General features: G+C 38.6%; 1 pseudogene; it reads right to left on the bottom strand.

The window, feature by feature from the left end:
- Positions 1-14,019: 14,019 nt before the first annotated feature.
- LOC102957188 lies at positions 14,020-14,676 on the bottom strand (annotated as a pseudogene).
- Between the last annotated feature and the right edge of the window lie 11,443 nt (positions 14,677-26,119).

The raw sequence follows: 26,119 nt of genomic DNA, 5'->3' as shown, positions 1-26,119 counted from the left end.
TGCCCCAGAAGTGTTTTATTTCTTAAATAACTTGATGAATGCATGGACACAAACGAGTTACTCTGTTGTTCCTCTTTATGCTTTACAAATGTTGTATAATTATTCCTTTGTATCTATTAAATATTTAATAAAAATAATAAAAATTAAGTTGAGATTGGAGGCTATTATCTGCAGTAATAGGAACCTGGAGAAAACAATGGACATGAGAACTTTTGACAATTTAAAGGTCACAATTAAGCATTACATTTTGTTTCCATTGACAACACATTAAAAAGCGAACACTTCCATAGTATTTACCATGATGCTGAAGTTAAATCAAATTTGTTTTGTTGAATTTATGTCTGTTTCCAGAGATTTCCTACATAGTTGAAAACTTTATTGTAATAATTCAAGGACTGGGTTGTAAACCCGAGTTGAATGTTGTGGGAAAATTCATTTGTTACAATGTTTGTGGCGGGAAGAATTGTATTTGTTCATTTTAATTTGTAAGTTTGCAATAGAAAGTTGGTTTTATGCATTGACTTTGTAATAATTAATTCATTAACCTTACTAATAAATTTGAATGAATCCAGCTATTTAAAAAAGCTATGAGGATTTTTCTCTGCATCAAGAAAATATCAAAAGACCTTTTACTTTTAAAACTTATTTTCCAAGTAAATAAGTAACAGTGTAATTTAAAAACAGATACAGAATCTTGGTTTTCTGAGAGATTATCAACATTTAAATATTAAGGTGAAGTTTTCCTGTGATCATTGAATGTTTAGATATTCTTTGACTGAATATAAATACATAAATATTACCCCTAGCTGAACTTTGGAAATACGACTTAGAATTTTTTTTTTTTTTTTTACAGGTAAGTGCACACACACACATACACACACACAGCACATGTGTGATTGGTGTTACAGAGAAAAATTAAAACCTGCAAAAAGATTGTATCACATGGGACTTAATCTAGTCTGAGTACATTAAAATTAATTGTTTTGTTAGAGAGCAGGATGCGAAGTCACTGAAACACAAGTTAAAATTTAATTGGGAAACAGGCTGTTGAAAATAGGCTGAAGCAGGAAGCCAGGATGGGAACACCTGGGTTGTGCAAATGAAAAAAGGAGAGTGGGAAACCATTTTGAGGTTAAATTGGCTTCTTCACAACCAAGCCCATGCTGTGGCCTTTGCTTGGATCATTCTTCCTCCTGTCACTCTACACCCTGTCCTTGCTCTCTGTGTGGATGACTTATTTTACTCTTCAGATCCCAGGTCTAGTGTCTTCTCATCAGAAATGCTATTACTTGACGTAGACACCTGTCTCCACCAAATGACTCCCAGGACCTGTGTCGGAGTACTTACCACAATTTTCAATAATTTATTTGTTTGCTTATGTTGTGGTTGTCCGCCTCCCTTCCCCATTGCCCACTTCCATTCTGTTTCCAATCTCTAAACGCCACGAGGAACCATTGTCTGTCCCAGTGCCTCCTAGCATGCCTGGTACACAGTAGCTACTTGGCGGCGATCTGGTTCTCTTACCGTCTTCCGGTAGCAATACAGATAAGTCATCTCTGACGTGAGAATCAAGCTGACTCAAAACATTTCTACATAGGAAGATCTGTAGGTCCTCTATCCCTCCTCTCACCCTCACAGTGTGCCCCATCTCATTTCAGGCTTTTCTATCAAGTTAACATATGACATATGACATATGGGTTTTTAGTGGAAGAGCATATTTACTATTAAAGAGGTTTTGTAAGTCACTGGCATTGTGCTTCACAGGCTCAAGAAGACTTCTGTCTCTTTCCCCAGTGATATGACTAGAAGGCTAGAAGCTTTCTATCTGTAGTTATCTCAAAGGCTGGTATGTCCCTATTCTACCATTGTAGAAAGCCTGGTTTAGCCTGGAGCTACTTTCAGTGTTAGTTCAGTGTCCCTTGAGGACTTATATTTCTATAATTAATTTTTAACTTATCATTAGGGTATGTGTTTATTATTCAGAAAGCACTCACTAAATGTAGATGAGTAGGGAGCTTTGTATAGGGGAATCACTCTTGGGACATAAAGATTGAAGGTGACATCATACTTGTATTTGAGTTGATTAAAAACTAGGTAGGAAGACCACATATTCATATATGGAATAATTAAAGGCAATTACAGGTTGTTTAAAACAGTGGAAAATTAGGAAAAATACAAATGCTTAATAATGGGTGATTGGTAAACTGTGAGATTTCTACATTTTGAAATTTGACTTTAAATTATGTTAATAACATGATTATAATTATATTTAAGGTTAAGTATGGAAAAAAGTCAGGATTCAAAACACCAAAAATTTAAATTTCAGGTTTTATTTCATTGCTTTTTCTCTGTATCGATGAATACCACTTAACATGCTATATAGTTTTGCTTATTTATTTTTTTCTGTCCATTACAGTATAAGCACCATGGAGGAAGAGATTTTGTCAATTTTTTTGTGCTATAGTTTTTATTGTATAGAAAACGGTGCCTGATATATAGTAGATACTCAGTAAATATTAAATGAATAAATGTATGATTAGAATATGGAAGAGAATAATGGAATAATAGAACTATCAGTGATGGTTATCTTTGGTGTGGGATTATGGGGAATGTTAACTTTCAAACTTATGTTTTCTTGTATAATAAATATGCATTAATTTTATAACAATACTCTTTCCCCACACACACATATATATGTATACACACCAATAAATATAAAAAGACTGGATGGAAACACAGCCAAAAAAAGTAGCTTTTTTAAAGTAGACTTTAAAGTAAATTTTTTAAAAATTTGCTTTCCACATAAAATGTGTTAAAATTTGTTAGTTTAAAAACTCTTTTAAAAAAGGAAAAACTATTTCATTTGTGGTGGTAGTGGTTTGAATCAGAATACAGAGAAAAACACACAAATAATAAATATTTCACCTTCATGTTACTTGTAGTCAATAATATGAAACTTCCTAAAAAATCAGAAAGACAGTTATGGGGCTTAAACTATATTTTGATTATTAGCGATAATGTGTACATTGGAGCTTTTACAGTGAAGGGGTTTAAATAATGTAGAGAGAAGGGAAACCAGAAGACATTTGATTTCTTTGGGATTCAAGAATTTTTACTTTGTTCTTACTGTGACCCTTTGGCACATAAATCCTTTCAAATACCAAATCTCTTAAAGTGGTTTGAAATAAATCCTTGGAAATTCAAGTTTTAACCCAGAATGGCCTTCCTAGCAAACAGTGATTAAAGAAAGAGTTCCCCTGATAATAAAACTGGAAACCACATGGGAAGGAGTGTCACAACATAAAGCAAGAAACCTTTTAATCAAGCTATCAAGGGTCCATTTTGAATTGTGTAATTAATAGAGCTCCTGGTTAAAATATAATGAAGAATGTACTCTCTATCAGGACCATTTCAAATCTAACGGAGTTTAGCTGTGTTTTTCATATCAACTTAGATTAAAGAATAACATTTGAATATTAATTGTAGTTAACTTGGCAGTTGTTCTAAGTGCATTCACTGCAAGGTGGAAAAACTCAGCTGTTTTTGCTAGGTGACTGGCAAACAGCATTCTATTTCTTGCCTCTTCAAAAAGAATCTTTTTAGATCTCGTAGGGATACCAAAAATGTTTTGGTCAGGTTGCTTTCGTAATCCATGAGCGAAGAGGAACTTTAGTAGGCATAGTAGGTTGCCTACTCAGCAATATAGCTGTTTCTGTCCATCTACAGAATAAAACAAACCACATATGCTTATAGGTACTGGGATATAACGTGGTGTGGCTGTGCAAACAAGGGGATCATTTAGAGATAACCAGTGAGAAATTACAGGCATGACCCTTTCTATTTCTAAGGATAACAGGATAACTTTAAAGAGTTGTCTGTGAAAATCCTAATGTTCTCCAACAAGCAACATCCGGAGGGCACCTGGGTGGCACAGTTGGTTAAGCATCCGACTTCAGCTCAGGTCACCATCTCACGGTTTATGAGTGCCTTTGAGCCTTGTGTTGGGCTTTCTGCTGTCACCACAGAGCTTGCTTCAGATCCTCAGTCCCCCTCTCTCTTTTCCCCTCCCTCACTGGTTCTCTCTCTCTCTCTCAAATAAATAAATTAAAAAAAACAACATCCATGTATTTTTTTCCATTTAAAATTTAAATAGAAAACAGCTCCTTTCTTTTTATGACATTCAGTCCCATAGAGAGGAAGAATTTCTTAATCCCTCAACCACAGTGCTTCTCCGACTTTAATATGCACCACCTGCCAGTTTTGCTAATGCAGAGTCTGATCCAGTAGGTGTGAGCGGGGCCCAATTCTGCATTTCCAACAAGCTCCTAGTTGGTACCAATGTTGTTGGTCAGTGCTCCACTGTACTTTGGTTCCCTGGGTCTCCCACCTCTCTTGTCTCTTCCCAAGCGATCCAAGACTATTAGAATATAAACTATTTAAGGAAAAAGATGTTTAAAAATTTTCTCTACACATCTAGGATTGTCTTGTCCTCCTCTCTCCAATCAGTAATGTTCAGTTAATACCAACAGCCTGTGCCACCAGGAATAGTTAAAATATATCTGTTTTCCTTAGTGTGACTTGGGGCTACTTGCCCAGAATTTAGCAGTATTCAGATTATGTTATATACACACAATATTCAACTCTCTAAAAGTGGTAGATTGGGAAAAACATGGGCCTGGGAGACAAACACCCTGTGGGTATGAAACCTGACTCAGTTATTTACTACTTGTGATCCCTTAAGTATGTAATGTCAGTTCTCTGAACCTCAGTTTCTTTATCAGGAAAATGGTAAAGTTAACACCTACCTTGCAGGGTGGTTGTGAAAATTAAAGGAAAGGGTATATGTTCAGCATGTAGTCCAGGTTTTGGAATATAGCAGGCACAGAGTAAACACTAGTTTCTTTTTTCAACTCTTCTATTCTACTCCGTGGTCCTTAATCAGAGGAGTAAAATTTCTGCAGGTTTGGAAGTCATAGACAAGACAGAATTAAGCAATAAAGTCAGAGCAATGCATATACTTCTCTTATTAGCATCCACTTCAGATCTATATTTACCTTCCATGTTTTGAAATGGAAAGATATTTTATACAAAATGACTTGTGTCATAAAATTACCACAGTTGATATTTTGAATATAAAAGTGAAGCTTATTTAGAGGGAAATCACGACTTTGTTAACTAGACTAAAACATTTTCAAACCTGGGTCACAATTGGAACTAAAAGTTATTCTAATTTATGAAATATGGCAGAATTAAGTGTTTCCCAATTATGAAAATCATGCTGCATTAATTTGATTTTCTGAATAACAATATTACCACAAATGTAGTGGCTTAAAAAGCACAAATATATTATCTGCCAGTTTCTAGTTGTAGCTCAGCTAGCCCTCTGCAAGTCTGCAATGAAGGCATCAAACAGTCCTGGGACTCAAGTGAGGAAGTATCTGCTTCTAAGCTTGTGTATTTGTTGGAAGAATTAAGTTCCTTGATGTTGTTAGGGTGGAGGGATCCAGTTCCTTGCTGGTATTGACTGAGGTTACCTTCTGTTCCCTAAGACTGTCCTTAGATTCATGGGCCTCCCAACATGTCCACTTGCTTCTTCAGAGCAAGTAAGGGAGAGAACCTTCTTGCAAGATGGAGGTCATGATCCTTTGTAACATAATCATACTTGGAAAAAAATTAGTTGCAAAAAAATGGAAAAGCAAACAAAACAAAGAGAAAGTTAATTGTTGTTTTTTTTAAAGATTTCTCATCCCCTTCAATGTCAAGCATTATGCACAAAAAGCCTCTACATTCACAAAAACAAACTAATAGAACATAAAAAGAAAATGCCCTGAAACTCATTTGGATATAAATTTGTCACCTGGAGCTTTGTTTAATTGGTCTAATTTTAGGAGTAACTTTATCAAAAATTTCTACTTTCCTCCTTTAATCTCATGATGCTCAGAGTACTGAAAACAAAACTTTTACCCATTCAGGAAATACCAATTTCTCTATTAACAACTGATTTGGAATATGTTTAAAGGTGGAATGATTTGGAATGTTTTAAAAGATAGTACCCTGTGCCAACTAATTTTCCAATTGCAGAAAAGAATGAAGGAGGGGACTTGTCATCATAGTTTGATTAAGAGGTTTGGAAAAATTCTGGTCTACTTTTTCCAACCCCAAATAAGAAAGTCTTCTGTATCTGTATCATTTGATGGTATTTTCCCAAATCACACTCTATGAGATAGCAATTCAACATCCAGATTTATTCATTAGATAAACCTACACATTTACAAAATGACATATATTCAAAGATATTTATTGCATCTCTGTTTTTTAAAATTTTTTTTTTCAACGTTTTTTATTTATTTTTGGGACAGAGAGAGACAGAGCATGAACGGGGGAGGGGCAGAGAGAGAGGGAGACACAGAATCGGAAACAGGCTCCAGGCTCCGAGCCATCAGCCCAGAGCCTGACGCGGGGCTCGAACTCACGGACCGCGAGATCGTGACCTGGCTGAAGTCGGACGCTCAACCGACTGCGCCACCCAGGCGCCCCTGCATCTCTGTTTTTAATAGCAAAATCTCAAATAGTGACTAATTAAATACTTAGATCCTTTGTTTAATTTTTTTAAACTTATTTATTTTGAGAGAGAGAAACAGAGAGAGAGATTAAGCACAAGTCTGGTAGGGTTAGGAAGAGAGAGAGAGACTTCCAAGCAGACTCCATGCTGTCAGTGCAGAGCTCGACATGGGGCTCAAACTCAGGAATCATGAGATCTTGACCTGAGCCAAGATCAGGAGTTGGATGCTTAACCGACTGAACCACCCAGGCACCCCCTAAATGGTTGGATCCTTTCAATAGAATACTAGAGCTTTTAAAAAAGATTAAGAAGACTCTTTATGGTGATACGGAATGATCTCTAGGATCATTTTTAGGTGAAAAAAGCAAGGCTCAGGCTGTGTATATAGTACACTGCCATATGTGTAAAAAGGAAACAAAAAAAAGCAAGCACATTGCATACATCGGAGTAGAGTGGCTCAGGTAGAACAGTGGGGCATAGGGACACGTGTGGGAGGGAGACTTCCCCCTGTGTACTCTGTTGTACTGTTTGAATTTTGAGTCATATGACTGTATTCTCTATTCAAAAATCAAATTAAAAAACAAAAGAATTGCATGTGTGTGTTGTCTTTGCTTTCTCTCCTCCCATTCATTCCTTGATACACCAAAGCTGACTTCCCTAGCATACCTTTAAAAACTTAATTAAATACTTAAAAAATTATTTTGTTAAGGTCACCGGTGACTTCCATGTTGCCATGTGCACTGGTCACTTTCCAGGGCTCATTTTGTCAAACTTCTGGGTAGCATTAGACCTGGTTTACTATTTTTCCCTCTTGAAATATTTCCCCCCCCTCGGGTTTCAGAACAATACTCTCTCTTGGCTTCCTTTGACTTCTTTATTCCATCTCGCTCTCTGCTAAAATGTTATAGTCCCTGCTAGTGGTCTCATGTCCTCCAACCTCCTCTGTCTTCTCTCCCTAGGAGAACCCATCTATATTCATTGTTTAAACATCATCTGTACAAAGGTAGTCTAGTTGGGTTTCTCCTAGTTTTTCTTGTCTCATTAGATTTCTTTATCTCTTTGTTACTTGAGTCATCACTTTTTCAGCCACCCATGGCATCACATCTTATCCATTAATAAGTTCTGTTGTTTCTACTTCCACAATATATCTCAAGATAGATCTCAAATATATCTCCCAATATCACCCATCTTCCCCATCTCCATCACCACCATTGTGGTCCAGCCAACCCTTTTTTTTTTTTTAATGTTTATTTTTGAGACAGAGAGAGACAGAGCATGAATGGGGGAGGGGCAGAGAGAGAGGGAGAAACAGAATCGGAAGCAGGCTCCAGGCTCTGAGCCATCGGCCCAGAGCCCGACGCGGGGCTCGAACTCATGGACCGCGAGATCGTGACCTGAGCTGAAGTCGGACGCTTAACCGACTGAGCCACCCAGGCGCCCCGGTCCAGCCAACTCTTCTTGAAGCTAATGCACAGAATTCTCTGAATCTTTTCCACAGTTTTTCCCATTTTTATTCTTGCTACCCTACACTCCCAACATCACTTTCCCACATAGCAGTCAGAGTACTTTTTCTTTCAAAGACTCAGATCAGATGACATCATACTTCTATGCAATGGCTCTTGCTGCATTTAGCAGCAAACAGCAAGGCCTACAATGTGTTGTATAAACCAGGCCTTCCTCACTCTCCAAGTTCATTTCATGTGGTTTTCTCTCCTGTTGATCACATTGGCTTTCTCTGAGTTCCTAGAATATGATAGTTTCTTTCCTACCTCAGGATCGTAGTACACGCTGTTCATTCCTCTTGGGGAGTTCTTTCCTTGCCTTTCTAATGCCCAATTCTTTATCTAACACACTTAGCTTAAATCCTTCTTCTTCAGAGAGGACTTTTCTGGCCAGCCCATATAGAAATGGTCTTCTACTATGCTATCATAGTATTTATGACATTACATCTAACCACTCTGTTTTTGAGTTCTTTTGAGGTTCTGTGGTGTTTTCCAGAAGGTTAAGGGTGATGATCATTTGACTATAGAAATGGGGAGGGGACAGACAATACTGTGCACCTTGTTGCCAGTAATGGATAAGAGAGTGTACATCATTTTCAAACTATATGTGCAATAAAAGAGACAAGAACAAATTCAGGAAAGGACTAATGATTATTATCTTGGCTCAAGGGAATTAGCAGATGGGGGAATAATATCCTTTGAGAGAAACAAGCATCCATTTACCATCTTGCAATCCCAAAAGATACCTAATTATCTCAAGCAGCAGCATTCATTACAGTCTAAATATGGTGCATTGCATTGAATTTTGAGCACAGTTAGGACTGAAAGAGGTCTTTAGAGTGTATACAGTGTATCTTTTTCTAATAATCAAATCAAGAACTGGAGAAGTTAATTGATTTGCTCAAGGTCATCCCACCACTGAATGGACTTGCTGCCTTCTGCTCCAGGGAGGTTTCCACAATATTCTATTAATGCCCAAGATTTGAATTCCGAAAGGCAAAGCCCTGAGAAGTATAAGGGCCCAATGAAGCCTTAAAATATTTTTCCTAGATATCCCTGAAGTTATAGGAACATATCAGCTTCTTCTTGTTTATTTTCTTACATGCAGATTTTAACTCTCCTTTCAGAATGAAACAGTCTTTAAAAATATCAGTAAGACAATCATTTAGAAATAGGAACTAGAGACCAGTAAAAATGATAAAGATAAAAATCATCCACAAACTTGTCATCATCCCCCGAATAGTAGTATTTTGATATCATATTTCATCTTCTTAAGGATGGCTCAGAACAAGAGAACGGTCTTTAATCCTGAGTCTTCCACTCTGCTACCAAGGAATGTCAAAGAGAAAAGTAGAGCTCAAGTTCTCAAGTTTTTCTGGAATCTAAGACAGGGTAAGACAACAAAGCAGGTACATATTTGGGTTTAACTACTTCCCCACCTGTTTTAAGACATCTTCAATGAGACCTTGAGTGTTTTCATTACATATAATGAAGTAGGTGAAAATCTTTTTTTTTTTTTTTTTTTTTTTTTAACTCTAGGTCTGAATATATGAAGCCCACTCTCAGTTATTCACCTCATTTGATTTTGGCTTCTTGAGATGGATGTGTGGATAGGCTGCTATGGTTTTTCCTTTTGTTGCTGTTGCTGTTGTTATTTTTTCCCCAAGCACAAACACATTTTCTTTGCCTAGAATCCAGTTTAGGAGCTTGTATGGGAGAATGGCAGCTGAGAAGTGATGTTAGAGTGCGTGTGGGTGCTGTCCCAGGTGGTTCCCTGATGGATTAGACTTCCAAGGAAGGAAAAAAAATTCAATTCATTGCAGCAGGTTCAAGATGCCAACGTGTGTTGTTATTTCATCCCTGGGGAGTAAATTAAAGTGATACTGTTTCTTCGATATACCTTGGAACCAACAAAGAGAAAATAATGACTTGTAGTGTGTTAGTGTGGGTAAGTTGCTGGAAGTAGCAGGATCCACGCCCCCCACCCCCAACCTGTGCTCAGGTCATTATATCAAAATCTTCAAACATTGAATTTGCTCCTCGGGGTGCCTTCGTAGCTGAGTCGGTTGGGCATCCAACTTCAGCTCAGGCCATGATCTCGTGGTTCGTGGGTTCGAGCCCCGTGTAGGGCTCTGTGCTGACAGCTCAGATCCTGGGGCCTACTTCAGATTCTGTGTCTTCCTCTCTCTTTCTGCCTCTCCCCTGCTTGCACTCTGTCTCTCTCTCTCAAAAATAAATAAATATTAGAAAAAAGGAAATGCTTCTTTCTCCTTACGGTCAAACAGAAGGCTTTTGAGTGTAAATTTTGTAATCAGATCTGATTATGATCTGTTCTTCGGTAAGTTATTTATCTGCCTGATCCCCAACTTCCCCTCAGTGTGTGATTATGAAAATAAAATGAGACAATAAGGCTAATGGTTTTGCACAAGGTCTTGGGCTTAACAAATAATCTCTTGGGTTTCTCCATGTGCTGGCATTGAAGGAAGATTTCATGTAAATCCCTTTCCTTGTTTTCTCCATTTTGAAATTTTCTGTAACATTTTCTTTTAATGAAGAAAATCAAAGCGTAAATAACTTTCTCCCTGAAGGGAAGGTGTTTCTCAAACATGAACCTTATTTTTTGTTAGTTTTATTTTTTATAGCATCAATGTTTTATTTATGTGTACATTAATATATATATTCAAATACAGTATAACATTTTTCTATAGAAATTAGTTCTTTGTGTTATATATATATATATATATATATATATATATATTTGTAGTTTTTTTGTTGAAAACTACATAATTGGGGAGAAGGAGTATCTTGGAAGGAAAGAAAATACATTTGATAAAAATAAAAAAAAACAGCCCTAAACAAATATCTCCTGGCAGACGAGAGGAAGGACAGGGAGGAGGAGGTCAAGAAGAGGGAGGAATGGGATTTTGAGGGTAAGTTATGAACTAGGACTGGAGAGTTGCTATGCTATTAAGATAAGGTTAACTCAGGGTTTAGCCACAAAACCATGGTGACTTTGTATAGCTTCTATTGTTAAAAAATTTAATTTCAAGGAGTAATGATTAAATTTGTTTGTGATAAGAGCAAATGTGAACAATAAATCTGGTATTTGAGAAACTGAAAATCCTTCTTTAAAACCTGGTAGACTTTGAACATCAGCCAGCATCATCCTCTATAGTGAAACACTTGTCCCTTCCAATGACTTTGGAGCCTTTAGCACTTCTCCCCCTCTCCATCACCCCCTGATGTGTCTCTTTGCTTAATCAGGAATGAAGCTGAACTTTTCTGCCACCCACTGCTTCTCAATGTACATGGATGGCTTTCTTTGAGTTGTGCCCAAAATAACATCTGATCTGAAAGCAACACTAGGAAATTCAGTCATCTATAAAAAGAAGAGTGAAAAATAAAAGCAAAGTCATGCCCCTTGAAAGTTCAGCTTCAGCTCTGGAAAATATAAAAAGGGGATTTGGGCAAGTCTATTTCTGGAAATCTGACTGCTGCAGCACAATGTGCTGAACAGTGAGGGGGATTCTTTTGTGGTTAATGTACACATGGAGAGCCTCGCTCCACTGTTATCGGCCTTTTAACCTGCTAGAGGGCAAAGCCAGTCTCAGCTGCCTGCCCTACACTGGGGCTAATCTATCACTTGAGAGTTCTTTCTAGTATAATTTACTATAGCACCCACTTTGGTGTCCCAGATCTGCTGGGTGTTGGCAGACAGGAATTTCGAATCCAAGACAATATACCCAAACTGATTCTGGAGTTTCTTTTTTGTTGTCTGGTTTATTTCTCCTCCTCACTAACTAGTCTACCAAATACACTTCTCTCTGGAGGACATTCTCTGCATCAGGGCGTCCGGATGTATGTTTTCCACATTCTAATGAGACTTTCTCTTAGGACTGTTGGAGAGAAATAGGACAAGTCATGACAGAATGGGCCTGCCAGTGCCTACTAATGTGAACATAAGCAGTAACGTGGATGGGTGCTGCTGCCGCTGCTTTTGCAATTACAGCCCCCTCCTTGGCTCCTGACTCCTGCCTTCGTACACCTAATATTGACAGCTGGGCGTGAGGCATCATCCAAAGCCTCTTGGGGCCCATCATATTCATCGCAGGCAGACTCCAGTTCCTGACCGGTCCTTCTGCACTTTTCTTTAGTTTTTTTTTTTTTAACTTTATTTATTTTGACAGAGAAAGAGTACAAGTGGGGAAGGGGCAGAGAGAGAGAGAGAAGAGAGACTCCCAAGCAGGCTCTGCAGTGATAGTGCAGATCAGTGTAGGGCTTGATTTCACAAAGTGTGAGATTGTGACCTGAGCTGAAATCAAGAGTCAGACCCTTAACCAACTGAGCCACCCAGGTGCCCCATGCACTTTTCTTATCTATAGCTATACTTAAGAATACGTTGAGAAAATAAGCCCTGGCAATTAGCTCAACTCAACAGAAAACAATAACCAAAAAATGCTTTCACTTGGAATTATCTGGCTGTTTCCAGGTGAAAGATTTCATTTTTGCTTTGGACCATCAGGGTAATTGCCTCATTTTCTCACTCTGCTTTGCTAGTGGCCTAAATGTTACTGTGAGCTTTAAATCCTTTATCTGGTTTGATTTTTTATTCAAACTATCTGTTTCAAATGTTTCTGCTCCTCCCCCTTTTCTTTATTACCTGTAACCAAGGAAACTGATACATACTAAAAGCTTTCAGTTGTTTTCTTCATTCCTGGATGTTTTTAGTTTGTTTCTTTTTTTCTTTTCTTTTCTCTTTTCTCTTTTCTTTCTTCTTCCTTTTTTAATGTTTATTTTTGAGAGAGAGAGAGAAAGAGAGAGAGAGAGCACACGAATTCAAGAGGGGCAGGAAGACAGAATCTGAAGCAGGCTCCAGGCTCTGAGCTGTCAGCACAGAGCCCATCGCAAGGCTCAAACCCATGAGCCGGGAGATCATGACCTGACCTGAACTCGGACATTTAACTGACTGAGCCACCCAGATACCCCTGTTAGGTTATCTCTTAAATATTTTCATTCTTCTCAGGATTTTATAGGAAACAGCACTCCTTTGAAGGGAGAAACCATTGGTTGAGATAAACCCAAGGTGCAGATGTGAGAATAGAAATAAACTTTGGCCGCTCATGAGGTTGCTTGGGACTTATGTTGCAGGGAAAGATTTATTTTTGGCCGTCTGTTTTATACTTTGGAGTGGATCATTAGGGTGAAGCAGTGGGAGGCAAATGATCTTAATATCTCAGGTGAGCTTGGTTGACATCACTCACAGCAACAGAAAAAGTCATGGTTGGTTTTCCCCAAGTCCTTTGAGCATATGCCATACAATATGGTAACCACTAGCCACAAGTGGTTATTTAAATTAAAATTAATTTAAATGAAATAAATTAAAAATTCAGTTCCTCAGTCACACTGACCACATGTCAACTGTGCCATAGTCACATGTGGCTAGCGGCTAGTATATTACACACATATATAGCACATATATAACACTGGGCAGAAAGTTCTATTGACAACACTCTTCTAGTTATGACTTTGCTTAAGTTGTTTCCCATCTAGGAATATCACCTTCCCATAATCCCTACCTCTGCAAAACCCACAGTCCTACTAAAACTTGTCTTGTTCTTACCTCCGTCAAGCATTGAAAGACTACCCCACACTTCATTTTCTAGTTTTTAAATTTCTTGGGCAGCATTTTTAGGGTTTAGAACATAATAATATGCAGTCACTATTCTTATTATTTTTTGTGTTGTCCTAGATTTTTAACTAGAAGAAGAAAACCAAAGCGGGAGGCATCATAATCCCAGACTTTAGATTAATAATTCCTTAAAGACAAGAGTTATTTATTTATTTAATTTTTTACACAATCTTACATTTCATTTTTTTTTTTTTTCTTTAAAAGCAAGTTGTGTGCAGGGGGGTAAATGTTTTATGGACAAGAAAAACAACTGCTCTAGAAGCAACTTATTCATCATTTTTATCTTCATCTTCCTCCTCTTCCTCCTCCACTTCATCTTCCTCCTCTTCCTTCTTTTTCTTGCTATTTTCAGCCATGATGACTCCTTTTTTTTTTTTTTTTTTTTTTTTTTTTGGCCGCGTCAGGCCTTCCTTTCCTCGGTATGGAACAACATCTTTTTCCTGTCTGTCCTTCGGCTCCGCAACCTTCTTTTCATGGGACTGCGTGTCATATGCATGGCTGTGATACCACATGTCTCTTCCTGGTTTCTTTGCAACATCACCAATGGACAGTCTGGGATGCACTCCTTTGATTTTTGGGCGATCCTCAGAACAGAACAGAACAGAACAGAACGAGAAAAGGGCCAAAGGAGGCATCTTGGGTGCGTTGGGGTCCTTGAACTTCTTTTTTGTTTCCCCTTTAGCAGGGATATAAGTTTTCATTTCTCTTTCATAACAGGCCTTGTCTACCTTTGCCATGTCTTCAAATTTTCCTGTCTTTTTGGCAGACATGGTCTTCCACCTCTCTGAGCACTCCTTAGAAAACTCCAAGAAGCCGACTGAAGCCTCTGGGTACTTCTTTTTGCTCTCTTCTCAGCAAGTTTGTACAAAGAATGCATATCATGACATTTTGCCTCTTGGCTTCTTAGGATCTCCTCTGCCCATGTTTAATTATTTTCCCCAGCGAAGCACAGAGTCGCCCAGTGCCCCCATCTGGCTCTCGCTTGCCCTGGGGCTGTCTCTGTGGAACTCAATGTATTGCCAAGACCAAATATTTTTATACATTAGTATTTTTTTATTTTATATATATTTTAAAAATTTACATCCAAGTTAGTTAGCAAGTAGCACGGTAATGATTTCAGGAGTAGAATCCAGTGATTCATCCCCTTACATATAACAGCCAGCGCTCATCCCATTGAGTGTCCTCCTTAATGCTCCTTGCCCATTTAGCCCATCCCCCACCCACAGCAACCCTCCAGCAACCCTCAGTTTGTTCTCTATATTTAAGAATCCAAGAATTATGTCTTATACGTACAGTTATTATAGTCCCTCAGTGCCCTGTATAACTTGAGACCATATTATTATCATTATTAACTTTTTAAAGTATAGTCTGAGACTAAGCTCAGGGATTTATATGCATCTTCTAGAATGTAGGCTGTTATAAAGCAATGTTCATAATTTATTTACTGTTGTATCTTCAGTGACTTGCACCTAGTAGGTACTCAATAAACTTAAAGAAGAGAGAATGATTTCATTTGATTTTCATGTGTGTGAAATTGCTATTCTCATTTTTACAAACTCAGAATTTGGAGTTCAGGGAAAGTTCAATAATTTGATGAAACACAGTGCTGTTAAACAGTTATTTTGCACGCTGGTGTTTTGCGTGTGATCTTTCTTTCCACCTGGCATCTCATCTTTCTCTCCAGCAGGATAACTTGGATTTCTTACATGGCAGCTCAAGGCTCCTTGAGGGAGTAAGGGGTTACCAAAACTCTACTTCCTCATTATTCAATTGGTCAAATTGGTGGAAAATTCAGCACAGATTCCCGGGACAATGGTCTGAGCATGCAGGCTTGGTTTGTGCAAATAGCAGGTAAGAGACTGCTAGAGAATATCCTTGGAGGCTAGCTACCACGTAAGTAACCATCTCTATAGGGTCCCAGTTTCCTGGTAATAGGATTCTTTCAGTAATAATTCCTCACCTCAGAATATTCCTCTCTGAGATTTGAAAGCCATTAAAAGCAAAGTTATAAGTTGTCAGAACATTCCTACTAACAGAAGTAATGTGGATTTTATTTCTAGAAATAAGCAGACTTCTGAAAAACCTAAGATGGACTCTTATTCTAGAAGGAGGCAAATATCATTGTCAGCACAATGCACAAGGAACTTGTGCTCTTATCTTTCATGGGGATGCTTATGTCTCCCAACGAGAGGCCTTTTGATTAGTGCTACTATCCTGGGATTCTGATAGCTAGAATTCTTGCCTCTGAGGTAAAGTCCCTCAAACTGTGAAGCTGAGACACTTGCATCTTCCTTCCAAAGTGAAAACAAGCAATTTCAGGAAAAGATGGAAAAGTCATTTTCCCTCAAAGGATCCTTTTGGCATCCTTCTGCAACCCACTCAGCAACTTCAGAGTTTTACAATCAAATAATGTCTGTTAGCACATAATCATCTTTTATGGGGAGCTGGGCTTTTATAGTTGTGTGAGTTACTCATGTTGGAAGTAAGAAATAACACTTTAAAGAATACCTTCTGAATTTACTGGGGTGATATTCTAAACAATTACTTTGAAAGAGGAAAGTATAACACAGGCTCATGGATGTTTTTCTCCCTGTTGCAGTCAAAGAAGACTTAGAGAAACGTTGCTTTAGGGACCCAAAAGGAGCAGTGCACGTAAGAACATGGAAGACCATACAAAATTTGACTTCATTTCAGTTTCTGTCAGCTAAATTGTATTTTGGGGAGCAATGAATTATTTGACACAATTGGTATTTTTAACAGCTGCTCCCTCAACCCCTTTATAGGTTTTTTTCCCCCTCAAGTTGTCCAGTGAAAAAAGAAAATTACAAAAGCAGCTGAGCAGAGCATACTTTCAGAAAACACAAAGTGAAGCAAAAGTAACTGAACCAGGCTCAGTCTGAAGTTTGGCTGTGTCAGTTGCTCAGAGATGCAGCGGGCATGGCTGTCTTTTCTGTAGGCTCTCTCTCTCTTTTAATTTTTTTAATGTTTATTTTTGAGAGAGAGAGAGAGAGAACACACAAGTGGGGGCAGAGAGAGAAGGAGACACAGAATTGGAAGCAGACTGTCAGCACAGAGCCCGAAGTGGGGCTCGAACTCATGAACTGTGAGATCGTGACCTGAGCCAAAGTCGAATGCTTAACCGACTGAGCCACCCAGGCGCCCCTTGATCCTGCACTCCAAAGTGGCTGGAAAGGTTTTATGGCCTTGATTGGAAAAATATAGACTCAAAAACAACTCACCCCAAGTGGGCATACCCTGATTCTGAATATGCATCATCCTGAGAGCAAATGAGTAGGCTCTCAACCTGGAACTAGTAGGCTGGGATTTAGATACTAGCATTCTTCAGCCTTGCTCTGACATGATTCACTTTGCAGCAGAATTTAGAAATAAGACTCTAGACCCCAGTCCCTGGAGGTCTCAGAAAAATTTGGTTAAACCTCTGTTCCATTTACAATTGCTGTGTAGTGATCCATTCCAAACTTAGTGGTTTAAAATAACAGCTGTTTATTATGCCCCAAATTCTTTGGTTTGGCAATTCAATAAGGACATCCTAGAGAGATATTTCTTTGCTTTGTGATGTCTGGGATTTCAGCTGGGAAAACTTACATGGCTGAGAGTGACAGAATCCATTTTCAAAGATGGCTTCTTTACTCATGTCCTGATGTTGGTGCTGGTTGTTGGGCAGAAGGTTGGCTGGGTATGCTAAGTGAAGCTTCTGTATTCAGTCTTTTCATGGGGGTTGACTTCTTCACATTATGGAGGCCTTTGAGTAGTTGGACTTCTTATAGGATGGTTCAGAGCTTTAAATGTGAATGTCTCAGTGAACAAGGCAGAGGCCACATCATCTTTTATGGTCTAGCCTCAGAAGTCATAGAATGTCATTGCTGCTATAGTCTATTCATCAATGCGGTCACGGGTCCACTCAAATTCAAGGGGAAGGGAAATAAATGCCACCTCTTGATAAATTATTTGCAAGGTCACACTGTAGAAGAGAATGAAGAATGGGAGATTTTTTTTTTTCCCAGAAAATACAATCTTCCACATTGCTATTTCTCTGGGAACAAGGCTTAGGACTGAGTATTGTGACTTAACTCAAGAGTCAAATTCACCTACCAACTACTGAGATTCATACTCTGGACAGGTAATGGACCAAATAGATCACACAGCATGGACATGGAAGATTGTAAATACCTTCTGTTCTCATAAAAGAGGCACAAGAACACAGCCATTGAGTTTTGAGGAGGTTTGTAGCACATCTCTGGCTTGCTGATACAGCATATAAATTCAGTGTATATTGTTTAATTATCATGTGTATAGCAAATAACTACTAGAATATATAATTTTTAAATAATATTACTTAAATATCGGCACACTTGTATCTATGTGTATGTTTATGTAGAGAAATCTAGAAATAAATCTAACAGAAAACATGTAATACTTTTACAAAGAAAAATATAAAAATTTGTTGAAATATAGAAGATTCCTTAATGAAGAGATAAATTTTTATGAGTTTCAAGATAGTTGATATGATGGCTTTCCTCAAATTGGCCTATATATTCAGTGGATTCCAATGAAAATCCCAGTAGGGATTTTTGGCTTTGTGGTTGTTTTTTGTTTCTTCTTGTTTTGCTTCACTTTTGTTTTGGTAACCCAATTCCCCTTTGCTTAAATTAGCTACCGGGTTCCCGTCAATTGCCATCAAAGAACCCTAAGTCATAAAATGGGTTAGTCTACCATCTGTTCTCCTTTTCCTCAAGTCTAACCTGCTGATGGAGATGATATTTTGATGAAGGCACAAAAATATTTGAGTAGTAAACAGATTTGTTTGTTTTTACCATTCTACTTGTCAAGAATTAAGAACCTGGGTTCCAATGGCTCCAACTCAGTTTTGTCAGTATCTCTAAGGTTGGCTAACAATATAATTAAAGTCTTCCAAAATGACTTTTTTTTTTCAGTTCATAATTATTCATCCTTCACTTATTCTTACCCCCAGTTAATAATTGAGTGTCAGTTGTGAGAGAGGTGCTGAGCTAGGTGCTAGAGATAAAATGGGGAGAACAGGGGTGCCTGGGTGGCTCGGTCAGTTGAGCTTCCGACTTCAGCTCAGGTCATGATCTCGCGGTCTCTGAGTTCGAGCCCTGCGTTGGGCTCTGTGCTGACAGCTCAGAATCTGGAGCCCGTTTCAGATTCTGTGTCTCCCTCTCTCGCTGCCCCTCCCCTGCTCATGCTCTGTCTCTCTCTCTCTCTCTCTGTCAAAAATAAATAAACATTAAAAAAAATAAAATAAAAATAAAATAAAAAATAAAAAAATGAGGAGAACAAACGAAATAGAATTTCTGCTCTCAGGGAGTTATTATTCTAGGTAGGGAGACAGTGTATAAATAAATAAAGCAAAATAATCCTAGACTGTGGCAATAGCTATGATGGAGATCAAATGAATGCTCGTATCGTATTGGATGCAACCATATGGACAAGATGTTGGAAATTTTCAGTGTAAGCCTCTGTGTTTTACATTCTTAGAAGGGTGTAGAATTGTTTTGCAAACATTTGTCTTCCAACAGAATTCACAACAGATTATTATATATTGATTTTTATTGCTCAGATATCATGGCAAGCCTTTGCCTTTATCATATCCCAAATTACCAGCTTATTTTTTTTAATAATTTTTAAGTTTATTTATTTATTATTGAGGGAGAGAGAGAGACAGAGAGCACAAGCTGGGGAAAGGCAGAGGGACAGGGAGACACAGAACCTGAAGCAGGCTCCAGGCTGAGCTGTCAGCACAGAGCCCAACGCGGGGCTCGAACTCACAAGCCGTGAGATCATGACCTGAGCCAAAGTCGGACGCTTAACTAACTGAGCCACCCAGGTGCCCCCCAAATTATCAGCTTATTAATATACTTAACTTATTGCATTAAGTGACAATTAAGTAAGATGGTATCTAAGCCTAATGTGCTGAGAAGATAACTCAGCCTTTGGGAGTATGTTAGATTTAGAGAGAGTGATTCAGGAAACATAAATTTAATGATTTTGATGGAAAAGTGTCTTTAGGAAAACAGAATAAACATTAAAAGGTAACTAATTGGGGGCGCCTGGTTGGCTCAGTCAGTTAAGCCTTTAACTTCATCTCAGGTCATGATCTCACAGTTTGTGGTTCAAGCCCCGTGTTGGGATCTGTGCTGACTGCTTAGAGCCTGTAGCCTGCTTCAGATTCTGTGTCTGCCTCTCGCTCTCTGCCCCTCCCCCACTCATGCTCTGTCTCTCAAGAATGAATTAACTTAAAAAAAAATAAAAGAAGGTAACTGATTTGTAGATAAGTGTCATTATTAACTTGAATGAAGGTTTACGATATTTTAATGCTAATTTTTTTTACAACTAACTTCTTCATCTATCATTCAGCTCTATGATTCCCACCTCAGTCTCTGTCACTTTCTGTAATGAATTCCAGACAGCATGAACTTCTTCCTACTTCCTGAACAAAAAGACTACTTTCCTTTTTTGGCTTTGTCTCTGGTTCTTCCCTCTCAATATTTTCTTTCTTCATAGAATACCTTTTCTTTCTACTCTCATTTAAGAAGGGTTTCTCATAATTTTGGGTTAATTTGCCAGTAATTTTCCAGAACCACAAGTTATCTAGGCCAGAATTTGGTTTCTTCAATCTGGTTATGTCTCTTTATATTATTAAAACATCCCCAGTGAGCTACTGGCTGGCGTTATAGCAACAGAAAGTTTGTAGGGGGTAGATTAGTATGTGTAACTCTGCAACCACATGTTTTCAGACTTCTAGAGAGCACTTGAAGTATTTGAGGCAGCTGAAGAGTAGTCACTGAGTTTTGTTCCCTCTTCTTCCAGTGTTTCTGATGATTGGAGTCTTCACCATCTGTGTCTTATATTTAATCAACCAATATTTATTGAACAGCGCTCCATTCTACGCCCTGTGATAAAGGTGACAAGGACAAGGCTCTCACAGATTGGTTCCCTGAGAAGCTGACTCTGAGACAGATGTTGGTATATAAGAGGCACATTTGAGTGGGTTCTTAGGATCAACCCCTGTGGAAGGAAAGGGAAAGAGCTGGATGGGGTAGATGGAAAGGTTGAACCATGAAGAGGTCTCAGTGGAGGCCTCAGCCAACCATTTGGGGAGTTCTGGAGAATGACCCTTCAGAGCTGTCCTGCACTAGGGCAAGAAGGCTGTCTGTTACACATCCACATCAGTGGTGGTTCTCTCTAGTAGGGGGTGCAACTTTGGGCAAGGTGACTCTTATTTCAGTTTTCCACTTTTTTTAATCCCAAAAGTGGCAGGCAGAAGAGGGATCATTGCCAGTAGCTGTCCCAGAAATCGAAGTACTAAGTCCTTTATTTTTAAAGAGATACCTGGGAAGCACATCACAGCATCCATCACTTTTGGCGGCCAGAGAGTTAAGTGTCTACTGAGGGTGGCAGTTGAATAAACACCCAATTCCAATATTGTGTGATAAAGACAAGAGTAAGTGTCTTACAAGAGGAGAATTTAATTAGTTTAAGGGAAGTTTGAAGAAGCAGTAGCATCTAAGTTCCGAGAGATCATTGGGAATTAGAGGGACAAAGATGAGGTGGTAGTAAGGAGAGAGATTGAAAAGTCAGGAGGTGAGAAAATAAGGAATGCTTAGGGAACTATTTCCAAACCAAATTCTTGGAGCCAGGTTGGATATCCTAAAAGGAGTAAGGTATAAACTGAGACTAGCTAGGTGAAAGAGGTGTGTGTGTGTGTGTGTGTGTGTGTGTGTGTGTGTGTGTGTGTGTTGGGAGAGCAGGTGTTATGGATAGAAGAGCTTATGAGAAAGTTGGGAAGTAGAAAGGGAAGAAAGGCAGGGAGAGCTGGAGGAGGGGTGGGGATGAGTTGGAAGAGAAGGGGAGGGAGGAAAGGAGAAAGAATTGGGTAATTGTTGGCATTTTCAGCTTGGCTGGAGAGTGGAATTTGTGACCACGAAGATCCTTGTGTGCTACATTAACAGGTTTAGACTTTATCTTGAGTGCAATGGGGAAGCTGTAAAAGATTATTAATAGAGGAATGACATCATCATTTTCGCTGTCACCTGTACTTTATCTCAGACGCCTCACGTTATTATTTATTCTTTAAAGGCTTATGTATTGCACTACTTAGGTACAACTGGGTCTGAAATAGTTTCATTTTAACATCTTATCACATAATTGCCACGTTTCATTAGTCAGATTGTGACATAGAATAAGGGATTTATTACTGGGTTAGACATTATATAATTGTGGGAGCTGGTGGAATATGCTTTGCAAGCTGTTGCCTCTGCATCTGGTATAGTATTTGGCTGGAAGTCTCCATGGTTCAACCAGATTTACAATCAGGAAGGAAGACTGGATGCAAATGATAGCAAGAAGAGATGGGATCCCATGAAGATGAACTGGAACCCATGACTGTCTCTCATCACCTCCAATCTTGACAATGCAAGTAACCTGCATGAAAAGCTGGTGCCCTTCACCACGGAGCTGCACGTGCATCTGGCCCAGGACCTGAAGAAGCTAAAGGAGGAGAACCAGTGGGAGCTGGAAGATCTGCAGATCTGGGAGCTACCCCATGCCAACCACACGGGTCAGAGGTCAGTGAAAGTGTGTGTGGCTGCCAGTGCCTGGTGCTCTACACCGACCTTCAGAGTGCAATAGCTACTGCTTCACCTCTGCCTTCCAAACCTTGTGTGAATTTCTTTTGTGGCCAATGCTAACCTAAAATCAAACAGACAAGGGAATTCTAGAAAGCATTATTCCAGCTCTAGTTGTTAATACTGTACAAAACTATCATACCTCGTATTTTGGAGCACACTTAGGACTACTAAGCATTCTGCCAAACAGTACACACACACATACATCATATATATATATGAATGTATATATTTATGTATATATATATGTATATATATTCATATATATATATGTATATATGTAAATATATATATTACAATATCCTCTGAAGGATTATTATCATCATTTTATAAATAGAAAAACAGAGAGATAGGTTGAATAAATTGCTGTTAGTAAGAAGCAAAACTGGCATTTGTATTTGCTCTAATTCCTATCTTATACTTTTATGTACTAAGCAAAACCTTCTCTGCCAAGGATTGTAGGAAAGTAGACAGATGCTAATTTTTTAAAAATACTGTTTTTGTCAACATAGCATATTTTGATACATCTAGCTCTGAAATTAAGCTTGCCAGTGACCCTCACTGCCTGATACTAAGATTTCTCTGTGGTGCTCTGATAGGCATCTGGCATCCATCACTGCTGCCGGAGAGGCATTGAAGCTTAATTGGCTTCCTGATATTCTGAAGCCTACAGAATATTCTAAACCATGGACATCCAGATTTGGCACATTCATATTATCATTGGCCGTATCCTGAAGTCCTTGAATGTGTCTTAAAATGGAGGCCTCCCCTGACTTGTTTTGCCAGCTGTTAACACCTTAGTACCACTAATGGAGGTCATTTTTATGATGGGGGAAATAGAATCTGGGGAAAGAGGACAGGAGTGATAGCTTTTTTTAGTACACCATCCTAGGGCTTTATAACTTCAGTGTGTTTCTGCCACTTCCAGCTGTCAATTTCTGTATCTCTGCCTCTTTTCCCAAGCTAGGGAAGACCTCAGCCTGAGTGCATGGCAGGTCTTAGGTGGCTGGATATTAACTTCCTTAGGAAAAACCCTCAGCCAATGACTGCTGAGAGGTGGTATATAAATACTCCAGCTCCCTTGACTCCACTCTAAAGATCTGAAGCATGTGGTTTTATATGGTTTTCAGAATTTTCTTTCTTCCTTCCTTCCTTCCTTCCTTCCTTTCTTTCTTTCTTTCTTTCTTTCTTTCTTTCTTTCTTTCTTTCTTCCTTCCTTTCTTCCTTTCTTCCTTTCTTCCTTTCTTCCTTTTCTTTCTTTTTTGGTTTCCTGGAGTTGTTTATTTTTTTAAATTTTCATCCAAATTATTTAGCATATAGTGCAACAATGATTTCAGGAGTAGATTCCTTAATGCACCTTACCCATTGAGCCCATCCCCCTTCCCACAACCCCTCCAGTAACCGTCTGTTTTTTCTCCATATTTAAGTCTCTTTTTGTCCCCCTCCCTGTTTTTATATTGTTTTTGCTTCCCTTACCTTATGCTCATCTGTTCTGTGTCTTAAAGTCCTCATATGAATGAAGTCATATATTTGTCTTTCTGACTAGTTTCACTTAGAATAATTCCCTCTAGTTCCATCCATTTAGTTGTGAATGGCAAGATTTCATTCTTTCTGATTGCTGAGTAATACTCCATTGTATATATATATATATATAGCACATCTTCTTTATCCATTCATCCATCAATGGACATTTGGGCTCTTTCCATACTTTGGCTATTGTTTATAGTGCTGCTATAAACATTGGGGTGCATGTGTCCCTTCAAAACAGCATACCTCTATCCCTTGGTTAAATACCTAGTAGTGCAATTGCAGGGCCATAGGGTAGTTCTCTTTTTAATTTTTTGAGGAACTTCCATACTGTTTTCCAGAGTGGCTGGACCAGCTTGCATTCCCACCAGCAGTGCAAAAGTGATCCTCTTTCTCTGCATCCTCGCCAACATCTCGTTGCCTGAGTTGTTAATGTTAGCCATTCTGTCAGGTATGAGGTGGTACCTCATTGTGGTTTTGATTTGTATTTCCCTGATGATGAGTGATGTTGAGCATTTTCTCATGTGTCGGTTGGCCATCTGGATGTCTTCTTTGGAGAAGTGTCCATTCATGTCTTTTGCCCATTTCTTCACTGGATTATTTGTTTTTTGGGTGTTGAGTTTGGTAAGTTCTTTATAGATTTTGGATACTAACCCTTTATCTGATATGTTGTTTGCAAATATCTTCTCCCATTCTGTCAGTTGCCTTTTAGTTTTGCTGGTTGTTTTCTTGGCTGTGCAGAAGATTTTTATCTTGATGAGGTCCCAGTAGTTCATTTTTGCTTTTGTTTCCCTTGCCTCTGGAGACGTGTTGAGTAAGAAGTTGCTGTGGCCAAGGTCAAAGAGGTTTTTGCCTGTGTTCTCCTCAAGGATTTTGATGGCTTCCTGTCTTACATTTAGGTCTTTCATCCATTTTGAGTTTAGTTTTGTGTATGGTGTAAGAAAGTGGTCCAGGATCATTCTTCTGCATGTTGCCGTCCAGTTTTGCCAGCACCACTTGCTGAAGAGACTGTCTTTATTCCATTGGATAGTCTTTCCTCCTTTATCAAAGATTAGTTGGCCATACGTTGGTGGGTCCATTTCTGGGTTCTGTATTATGTTCCATTGATCTGGGTGTCTGTTTTTGTGCCAGTACCATACTGTCTTGATGATTACAGCTTTGTAGTATAGCTTGAAGTCCAGGATTGTGATGCCTCCTGCTTTGGTTTTCTTTTTCAAGATTGCTTTGGCTATTCGGGGTCTTTTCAGGTTCCATACAAATTTTAGGATTGTTTGTTCTAGCTCTATGAAGAATTCTTGTGTTATTTTGATAGGGATTGCATTGAATATGTAGATGGCTTTGGGTAGTATTGACATTTTAACAACTTTTGCTCTTCCAATCTGGGAGCATGGAATCTTTTTCCATTTTTTTGTGTCTTCTTCAGTTTCTTTCATAAGCTTTCTATAGTTTTCAGTGTATAGATTTTTCACCTCTTTGGTTAGATTTATTACTAGGTATTTTATGGGTTTTGGTGCAATTGTAAATGGGATCGATTCCTTGATTTCTCTTTTTGTTGCTTTATTATTGGTGTATAGGAATGCAACCGATTTCTGTGCATTGATTTTATATCCTGCGACTTTGCTGAATTCATGGATCAGTTGTAACAGTTTTTTGGTGGAATCTTTTGGGTTTTCCTTATGGAGTGTCATGTCATCTGAAAAGAGTGAAAGTTTGCCCTCCTCCTGAACAATTTGGATGCCTTTTTTTCCTTTGTGTTGTCTTATTGCTGAGGCTAAGACTTCCAGTACTAGGTTGAATAACAGTGGTGAGAGTGGACATCCCTGTCTTGTTCCTGACTTTAGGGGGAAAGCTTTCAGTTTTTCCCCACTGAGGATGATATTAGCAGTGGGATCTTTCATATATGGCTTTTATAATCTTGAGGTATGGTCCTTCTATCCCTACTTTCTTGAGGGTTTTTTTTTTTTACCAGAAAGGATGCTGTATTTTGTCAAATGCTTTCTCTGTATCTATTGAGAGGATCATGTGGTCTTGTCCTTTCTTTTATTGATGTGATGTATCGCATTGATTGTTTTGCAGATTTTGAACCAGCCCTGCAACCCAGGTATATCCCACTTGGTCATGGTGAATAATTCTTGTAATGTATTGTTGGATCTTGTTGGCTAGTATCTTG

The sequence above is a fragment of the Panthera tigris genome, chromosome C2 (assembly GCF_018350195.1).
Source record: "Panthera tigris isolate Pti1 chromosome C2, P.tigris_Pti1_mat1.1, whole genome shotgun sequence".
NCBI lineage: Eukaryota > Metazoa > Chordata > Mammalia > Carnivora > Felidae > Panthera > Panthera tigris.
Note: the sequence above shows the minus strand (reverse complement) of the source record. Positions and strands in the feature narration are given on the sequence as shown.